Genomic DNA, 10,588 nt, shown 5'->3' on the forward strand with positions numbered 1-10,588 from the left:
TTTAAAATCTAACTACCACAGTAGCTGGTGGACAATAAAAAAAAAATTTTTTTTAAACATTACAAAAAATATTATAAAAATGAAGGTCCAACCTGGATTGTGAATACTCCGATTAATATTATAGTTTGAATAAAATGTTTACATGCTTTGCAAGAAGAACCCCCTAATTAATCCTGTTCACATGGATACATCTGAAATCAGACAACCTAATGGGATTAAACGTTATATCAAAGTGGCCATATTATTTTTAGTTTGTACATACAGTGGGGCAAAAAAGTATTTGGTCAGCCACCAATTGTGCAAGTTCTCCTACTTAAAAAGATGAGAGAGGCCTGTAATTTTCATCATAGGTACACTTCAACTATGACAGACAAATTAGAAAAAAAATCCTGAAAATCACACTGTAGGATTTTTAATGAATTTATTTGCAAATTATGGTGGAAAATAAACTTTTGTTATTGACCAAATACTTATCTCAATACTTTGTCATTGCCAACAAAGGGTATATAACAGAGGTCAAAAGTCTTCAAGGTTTCCACACACTGTTGCTGGTATTTTGGCCCATTCCTCCATGCAGATCTCCTCTAGAGCAGTGATGTTTTGGGGCTGTTGCTGGGCAACACAGACTTTCAACTCCCTCCAAAGATTTTCTATGGGGTTGAGATCTGGAGACTGGCTAGGACACTCCAGGACCTTGAAATGCTTCTTACGAAGCCAATCCTTCATTGCCCGGGCGGTGTGTTTGGGATCATTGTTATGCTGAAAGACCCAGCCACGTTTCATCTTCAATGCCCTTGCTGATGGAAGGAGGTTTTCACTCAAAATCTCACGATACATGGCCCCATTCATTCTTTCCTTTACACGGATCAGTCGTCCTGGTCCCTTTGCAGAAAAACCGCCCCAAAGCATGATGTTTCCACCCTCATGCTTCACAGTAGGTATGGTGTTCTTTGGATGCAACTCAGCATTCTTTGTCTTCCAAACACGACGAGTTGAGTTTTTACCAAAAAGTTCTATTTTGGTTTCATCTGACCATATGACATTCTCCCAATCTTCTTCTGGATCATCCAAATGCTCTCTAGCTAACTTCAGACGGGCCTGGACATGTACTGGCTTAAGCAGGGGGACATGTCTGACACTGCAGGATTTGAGTCCCTGGCGGCGTAGTGTGTTACTGATGGTAGGCTTTGTTACTTTGGTCCCAGCTCTCTGCAGGTCATTCACTAGGTCCCCCCGTGTGGATCTGGGATTTTTGCTCACCGTTCTTGTGATCATTTTGACCCCACGGGGTGAGATCTTGCGTGGAGCCCCAGATCGAGGGAGATTGTCAGTGGTCTTGTATGTCTTCCATTTCCTAATAATTGCTCCCACAGTTGATTTCTTCAAACCAAGCTGCTTACCTATTGCAGATTCAGTCTTCCCAGGCTGGTGCAGGTCTACAATTTTTTGTTTCTGGTGTCCTTTGACAGCTCTTTGGTCTTGGCCATAGTGGAGTTTGGAGTGTGACTGTTTGAGGTTGTGGACAGGTATCTTTTATACTGATAACAAGTTCAAACAGGTGCCATTAATACAGGTAACGAGTGGAGGACAGAGGAGCCTCTTAAATATGAAGTTACAGGTCTTTGAGAGCCAGAAATCTTGCTTGTTTGTAGGTGACCAAATACTTATTTTCTATCATAATTTGCAAATAAATTCATAAAAAATCCTACAATGTGATTTTTCTGGATTTTTTTTCTCATTTTGTCTGTCATAGTTGAAGTGTACCTATGATGACAATTACAGGCCTCTCTCATATTTTTAAGTGGGAGAACTTGCACAATTGGTGGCTGACTAAATACTTTTTTGCCCCACTGTATAGAGTTTGTATGTGAACTAGTTCTAATATGCATACTTTCAGATACTCCGAACTCGCAGAATGGATGCTCGCACATGCAGATGGATGCTCGCACATGCAGATGGATGCTCGCACATGCGCAGATCAGATACTCTGATTTAAAGTGTTTACATGTACAAAAAAATCTAGGTGTTTAAGCCGGTTTATGCTTACTTCTATTATGACCTTACACTGAATGAGATGGAGTATAGTGTTAACATGACTAATGCCATACTCTGCCTAATGCCAAATCGGTTTAATATTGAATTATTAGTGTTCATGTAAATGTACTCAGCCACAGTTTTAGTGTTCATGTAAATGTACTTAGCCACAGTTTTAGTGTTCATGTAAATGTACTCGGCCACAGTTTCAGTGTTCATGTAAATGTACTCGGCCACAGTTTTAGTGTTCATGTAAATGTACTCGGCCACAGTTTTAGTGTTCATGTAAATGTACTCGGCCACAGTTTCAGTGTTCATGTAAATGTACTCGGCCACAGTTTCAGTGTTCATGTAAATGTACTCGGCCACAGTTTTAGTGTTTAGTGTTCAATATGTTCAAACGTTCATAGATGACCTGCAGGGTCTAATAATAATCACAGTGGTTGTAGAGGGTGCAACAGGTCAGCACCTCAGGAGTAAATGTCAGTTGGCTTTTCATAGCTGATCATTCAGAGTTAGAGACAGCAGGTGTGGTAGAGAGAGAGTTGAAAACAGCAGGTCTGGGACAGGTAGCACGTCCAGTGAACAGGTCAGGGTTCCATAGCCGCAGGCAGAACAGTTGAAACTGGAGCAGCAGCATGACCAGGTGGACTGGGGACAACAAGGAGAAATCATGCCAGGTAGTCCTGAGGCATGGTCCTAGGGCTCAGGTCCTCTGAGAGGAGAGAGCGAGAGAATATTAGAGGGGCATAAACTATTGCAGCATAATTACTGGAAGCTGAGACCGTTGCCCTGGTCAGTCTGTCATCAGGGGTTCATGACCCCAGTTGACCTGGTCAGTCTGTCATCAGGAGGTTCTTGTTATGATAACCTACATTCTCTGAATTACTAAAACATGTTCTTGTTGAGTATGGGATTCTGAAATGACTGGTGTAGTATTTTGGAATGTGTTTACATTAGTTGTATTTGTTTACTTTGTGTGAAGTACAGATCAATCCCTTGGAACTCTTATTTGTTCCGTCACTGTGCTGAGGAACACAGAGAGCAGAGCTGACATTAGAGCCTCTGATAGTTATTTTATCACCATATTTCTTCTTGAATGCGTAAGTTAAAGTGCACAGAGGACCAGCAGATTGAAGATTGCAATATAGCATTGTTTCTACCAGACAGCCGGTCAGAGGGCAGCGTTGTTTCTACCAGACAGCCGGTCAGAGGGCAGCGTTATTTCTACCAGACAGCCGGTCAGGGAGCAGCGTTGTTTCAACCAGACAGCCGGTCAGAGGGGTACAAACATAAACCATGCTTCCCAACCCACATAACCCCCCCCACCTCCCTGAGCCTAAGAAACCATGCTCCCCTCCCCACCCAGCAGCCAAGCTAGGTTGCTTATCAGTAATTTAAAATATTCTGCTTCTAATTAAAATTCTTAACATTCCTCCTGTACCGTTAAGTTTTGCCAAAGGTCTTGGTGGACTTTAAGTCCTCTGTCTCAATGAAGCTACATAATCCTGTTCTATGAGGCAGCACCTCTTACACAGGCAGCTGTGGATTTTCATTCTTTAAAATGCTCTGCTGCCAGTGGAAGTCTATAGCTCTGCAGCCAGTGGAAGTCTTTAGCTCTGCTGCCAGTGGAAGTCTTTAGCTCTGCTGCCAGTGGAAGTCTTTAGCTCTGCTGCCAGTGGAAGTCTTTAGCTCTGCTGCCAGTGGAAGTCTTTAGCTCTGCTGCCAGTGGAAGTCTTTAGCTCTGCTGCCAGTGGAAGTCTTTAGCTCTGCTGCCAGTGGAAGTCTTTAGCTCTGCTGCCAGTGGAAGTCTTTAGCTCTGCTGCCAGTGGAAGCTCTGCTGCCAGTGGAAGTTTAGCTCTGCTGCCAGTGGAAGTCTATAGCTCTGCTGCCAGTGGAAGTCTTAGCTCTGCTGCCAGTGGAAGTCTTTAGCTCTGCTGCCAGTGGAAGTCTTTAGCTCTGCTGCCAGTGGAAGTCTATAGCTCTGCTGCCAGTGGAAGTCTTTAGCTCTGCTGCCAGTGGAAGTCTTTAGCTCTGCTGCCAGTGGAAGTCTTTAGCTCTGCTGCCAGTGGAAGTCTTTAGCTCTGCTGCCAGTGGAAGTCTATAGCTCTGCTGCCAGTGGAAGTCTATAGCTCTGCTGCCAGTGGAAGTCTTTAGCTCTGCTGCCAGTGGAAGTCTTTAGCTCTGCTGCCAGTGGAAGTCTTTAGCTCTGCTGCCAGTGGAAGTCTATAGCTCTGCTGCCAGTGGAAGTCTATAGCTCTGCTGCCAGTGGAAGTCTTTAGCTCTGCTGCCAGTGGAAGTCTTTAGCTCTGCTGCCAGTGGAAGTCTTTAGCTCTGCTGCCAGTGGAAGTCTATAGCTCTGCTGCCAGTGGAAGTCTATAGCTCTGCTGCCAGTGGAAGTCTATAGCTCTGCTGCCAGTGGAAGTCTTAGCTAAATGCTGGAACTCAACATCCTGTCGAGGCATGTTACATGTTCTGAACAATCACCCACACTTATATATCAGGTTCTGCTCATTAACAGAACAGACATGCTGAAACAACAGGTTCTGCTCATGAACAGAACAGACATGTTTATACAACAGGTTCTGCTCATTCAGATTATTACTCTGTGATTACATCAAAAGATGGCCCGAAAAACATGGCTGATGTTTTACATTCTCCCAACCAATTGTGCAATTTTTAAAACTTTTTTTTCTCGTTTTGTGTAACTTGTTTTTTAATTTATTGTGTACATAATGTTGCTGCTACCGTCTCCTATGACCAAGAAAACCTTCTGGGCATCAGAAAAGAGATTACTCACCACGGACTGGAAGAAACGTTTTCCTCTAACGAGTCCAACGAGATATCCTGCTTTCACTGGAACAGGCCCAGATCCACGCCTTTCACTGGAACAGGCCCAGATCCACGCCTTTCACTAGAACAGGCCCAGACCACGCCTTTCACTGGAACAGGCCCAGGTCCACTCCTTCTGCGTGAAGAAAAGACGCCGGAAAAGGGGACGCAGATCGGGGATCCTTTTGAGAAGCCTGAGGCGAGCAATGTAAACTCCCAATGCCTTCCATTCTCCTTGCTAACGTGCAATCGTTAGAAAATTAAATTTATGACAAATTATTAAGATTATCATACCAACGGGACATTTAAACTGTAACATCTTATGTTTCACCGAGGCGTGGCTGAACGAAGAAACGGACAATATAGAGCTAGTGGGATTTTCAATGCACCGGCAGAACAGAGATGCTACCTCTGGTAGACGAGGGGTGGGGTGTGTGTCTTTTTGTCAATAACAGCTGGTGCGCGATGTCTAATATTGAAGAAGTCTCAGGGTATTGCTCGCCTGAGGTAGAGTACAAGTTGTCGGCCAAACTATCTACCAAGAGTGTTCTCATCTGTATTATTCATAGCCGTCTATTTACCACCACAAAGCGATGCAGGCACGAAGACCGCTCTCAAGCAACTCTATAAGGCCATAAGCAAAGAAGAAAATGCTCACCCAGAAGCGGCGCTCCTAGTGGCCAGGGACTTTAATACAGACAAACTTAAACCAGTTTTACCAAATTCCTAGACCACCTTTACCTTTACTCCAAACACAGATGCATACAAAGCTCTCCCCCACCCTCCATTTGGCAAAGCAGAAACTAAAGCAGGAAGAACCAGTGACTTGCTCAGTACGGAAGTGGTCAGATGACTGGGCTGCTACACTACAGGACTGTTTTGCTAGCACAGACTGGAATATCTTCCAGGATTCATCCAATGGCATTGAGGAATACACCACCTCAGTCATTGGCTTCATCAATAAGTGCATCGAGGACGTCGTCCCCACAGTGACTGTACCTACATAAACCAACCAGAAGCCATCAAACAAGCAAAGCGTCAATGCGGGCCAACTGTCAAGTGTCTTCACTGACATTTTCAACCTCTCCCTGACCGAGTCTGTAATACCTACATGTTTCAAGCGGACCACCATAGTCCCTGTGCCCAAGGAAGCGAAGGTAACCTGCCTAAATTATTACCGCCCCGTGGCACTCACGTCGGTAGCCAAGACGTGCTTTGAAAGGCTGGTCATGGCTCACAGCAACAGCATCCTCCCGGACACCCTAGACCCACTCCAATTCACATACCGCCCCAACAGATCCACAGATGACACAATCTCAATCACACTCCACACCGCCCTTTCCCACCTGGATAAAAGGAACACCTATGTGAGAATGCTGTTCATCGACTACAGCTCAGCGTTCGACACCATAGTGCCCACAAATCTCATCACCAAGCCAAGGACTCTGGGACTAAACACCTCCCTCTGCAACTGGATCCTGGACTTCCTGATGGGCTGCCCCCAGGTGGTAAGAGTAGGCAACAATACGTCTGCCACGCTGATCCTTAACACTGGGGCCCCTCAGGGGTGTGTAATTAGTCCCCTCCTGTATTCCCTGTTCACCCATGATTGCGTGGCCAAACACGACTCCAACACCATCATTAAGTTTGCTGACGACACAACAGTGGTAGTGGTTCTCTACTACCGGATGGCAAGCGGTAACGGAGTGCCAAGTCTAGGCCCAAAAGGCTCCTCAACAGCTTCTACCCCCAAGCGATTAGATTGCTGAACAATTCATAAAAATCTTCACCGGACAATTTACATTGACCCCCCCCCACCCTTGTACACTGCTGCTACTCGCATAGGTAACAAACAAAGAGCTTCGCCCTCACCTACATGTACAGATTACCTCAACTAGCCTGTACCCCTGCACACGGACTCGGTACCGGTACCTCCTGTATATAGCCTCCACACTGACTCGGTACTGGTGCCCCCTGTATATAGCCTCCACACTGACTCTGTACCGTAACACCCTGTATATAGCCTCCACACTGACTCTGTACCGTAACACCCTGTATATAGCCTCCACACTGACTCTGTACCGTAACACCTTGTATATAGCCTCCACACTGACTCTGTACCGTAACACCCTGTATATAGCCTCCACACTGACTCTGTACCGTAACACCCTGTATATAGCCTCCACACTGACTCTGTACCGTAACACCCTGTATATAGCCTCCACACTGACTCTGTACCGTAACACCCTGTATATAGCCTCCACACTGACTCTGTACCGTAACACCCTGTATATAGCCTCCACACTGACTCTGTACCGTAACACCTTGTATATAGCCTCCACACTGACTCTGTACCGTAACACCCTGTATATAGCCTCCACACTGACTCTGTACCGTAACACCCTGTATATAGCCTCCACACTGACTCTGTACCATAACACCTTGTATATAGCCTCCACACTGACTCTGTACCGTAACACCCTGTATATAGCCTCCACTCTGACTCTGTACCGTAACACCCTGTATATAGCCTCCACACTGACTCTGTACCGTAACACCCTGTATATAGCCTCCACACTGACTCTGTACCGGCACCCCCTGTATATAGCCTCCACACTGACTCGGTACCGGCACCCCCTGTATGTAGCCTCCACACTGACTCGGTACCGGCACCCCCTGTATATAACCTCCACACTGACTCGGTACCGTAATACCCTGTATATAGCCTCCACACTGACTCTGTACCGTAACACCCTGTATATAGCCTCCACACTGACTCTGTACCGGCACCCCCTGTATATAGCCTCCACACTGACTCGGTACCGTAATACCCTGTATATAGCCTCCACATTGACTCTACCGTAATACCCTGTGTATATAGCCTCCACATTGACCCTGTACCGGTGCCCCCTGTGTATAGCCAGCCTCCACATTGACTCTGTACCGTTGCCCCCTGTATATAGCCTCCACACTGACTCGGTACCGGTACACCCTGTATAAAGCCTCGTTATTCTTATTGTGTTACTTTTTATTTTAGTCTACTTGATAAATATGTTCTTCTTGAGCTGCACTGTTGGTTAAGGGCTTGTAAGTCAGCATTTCACGGTAAGGTCTACACTTGTTGTTTTTGGCGCATGTAAAGTTCTGTAGTAAAGATGATGCAGCTGAATGGAACATCAGTGTGTTGTCTTGGTAGATTAAATAAAGCCTTATCCCTGCTTCTTCTGATTATGCTGTTGACGATGACTAATAATATGATTTTAAATTAAAATCCACAAGAATGTGATGAGACGACTGTTTATGATATTGATTAGGTTTTAAATGATCAATCTGAAGGAGTGGTCAATAGCAGAGAGATATACTGAAAGGTCCTAAGAAGCATAAGACTAATAACATTTATTTTCAACAGAATAGAATGGCATATTTTGAGTTCATATTTCAAACCTCCGTGGGCTTTTCGAGTTGCCTTTACAGGATATAGCAGAATAGTAATATAGTAATAATAGTAAATAATAATAGCCCTACACTTGATTTGGGCGACATTTATCATCCTAATTGTTTCTGATCAGTACTAGATTAGCTATTCCACGTACACTTTTTTGCCCAGACAGAAACCAATTAACCAAATGGCCTATACAGACAGAGATTCAGTGAAGCAAAATCACATTGATTAAGACAAGACAATAATGTATTATAATAATTTTGGGAGTTTCGTTAAGCAACAATTTGATGTCTTCAATTGCATTAGTCTGCTTTATTCCAATATGTTCATCATTCAGTGATATTTATTCCCACAGTAATTCTTTATGGTTCCAGCTGTGGATAGAAAACAGTGCATGTGGTGAAGAGATATGCCTCACAAAGTTGACAACTGGCAGGAGATTTGTAGTAACCGGCGCTGCCAATGCCACCTCAACATTACGGCTCCATTTCATACTAAGCCCTAGGCAGAACCACAATCATGATTAGGTGGTTTGGTGGAAATAAATGTTGAGGCTTTATTGGTGGAATGCTAAAGTTGGAAGAAAAACGTCTTGGTTTGAAACGTGTGGAGGGAGTGGCTCAAGGTTATCTGGAGGGAATGGCTCAAGGTTATCCGGAGCTCTGCGTTTTCAAGTTTCTGGCTCTTTCATCCTCTACCAGGATTCCTTGTTTTTTGTGAATTTCTTGAACTGCTAAGAATACCCTTAGCATGAACCTCTCCCGAACTGTAGGGGTGGCAGGCAGCCTAGTGGTTAGAGCATTGGACCAGTAACTGAAATGTTGCTGGATCGAATCCCTGTGCTGACAAGGTAAAAATCTGTCATTCTGCCCCTGAGCAAGGCAGTTAACCCACTGTTAACCCACTGATTAAGTTACCTCTCTGATTCAGAGGGGTTGGGTTAAATGCGGTGGACACATTTCAGTTTAATACATTCAGTTGGACAACTGACTAGGTATCCGTCTTTCCCTTAGTCCTATTTCAGTCACACCCAGCATGGAGTCTGGGTCTCAGACAGTAGCTCTATATTTCAGTTATGAAAGGCTGGCATAAAATTGCTATGAAAATGCAATGATAAAAATATGTTCTGTGAGCCTCTGCTCTGCCCCAGGAAACCAGGCCTACCCCCCCCCCAGGCCTACCCTCAGTAGGGCGTCTCACTAAATGAACAAATACAGACGAATATTCGGAACAGAATATATTTTATGTTGATGTAGTGGCTATAACTCAACCCCAAGGCAGTCCTGACTTTTTAAATGTTATATCTTTAATATGTTGATGTTCTGTGAGCATCTGACTCAGACTAACCTATGACTCTTTATTTTTTTATTTATTATTTCACCTTTATTTAACCAGGTAGGCCAGTTGAGAACAAGTTCTCATTTACAACTGCGACCTGGCCAAGATAAAGCAAAGCAGTTCGACACAAACAACAACACAGAGTTACACATGGAGTAAACAAACATACAGTCAATAACAATAGAAACATCTGTATACAGTTTGTGCAAATGGAGTAAGGTGTTGAGGCAATAAATAGGCCAGAGTAGCAAAGTAATTACAATTTAAGAAATTAACACTGGAGTGATAGATGTGCAGATGATGATGTGCAAGTAGAAATACTCTCCAGCTTCAGTGATTTTTGCAATTCGTTCCAGTCATTGGCAGCAGAGAACTGGAAGGCGGCCAAAAGGGGAATTGGCTTTGGGGATGATCAGTGAGATATACCTGCTGGAACGCGTGCTACGGGTGCTGCTATGGTGACCAGTGAGCTGAGATAAGGCGGGGCTTTACCTAGCAAAGACTTATAGATGACCTGGAGCCAGTGGGTTGGGCAACGAATATGAAGCGAGGGCCAGCCAATGAGAGCATACAGGAGAGCGTACAGGTCGCAGTGGTGGGTAGTATATGGGGCTTTGGTGACAAAACGGATGGCACTGCATCCAATTTGCTGAGTAGAGTGTTGGAGGCTATTTTGTAAATGACATCGCCGAAGTCGAGGATCGGTAGGATAGTCAGTTTTATGAGGGTATGTTTGGCAGTGTGAGTGAAGGAGGCTTTGTTTCGAAATAGGAAGCTGATTCTAGATTTAATTTTGGATTGGAGATGCTTGATGTGAGTCTGGAAGGAGAGTTTTCAGTCTAACCAGACACCTAGGTATTTGTAATTGTCTACATATTCTAAGTCAGAACCGTCCAGAGTAGTGATGCTGGATGGACGGGCAGGTGCGAGCAGCGATCGGTT

Source organism: Oncorhynchus tshawytscha, unplaced genomic scaffold, assembly GCF_018296145.1.
Source record: "Oncorhynchus tshawytscha isolate Ot180627B unplaced genomic scaffold, Otsh_v2.0 Un_contig_10881_pilon_pilon, whole genome shotgun sequence".
NCBI classification, from domain to species: Eukaryota; Metazoa; Chordata; class Actinopteri; order Salmoniformes; family Salmonidae; genus Oncorhynchus; species Oncorhynchus tshawytscha.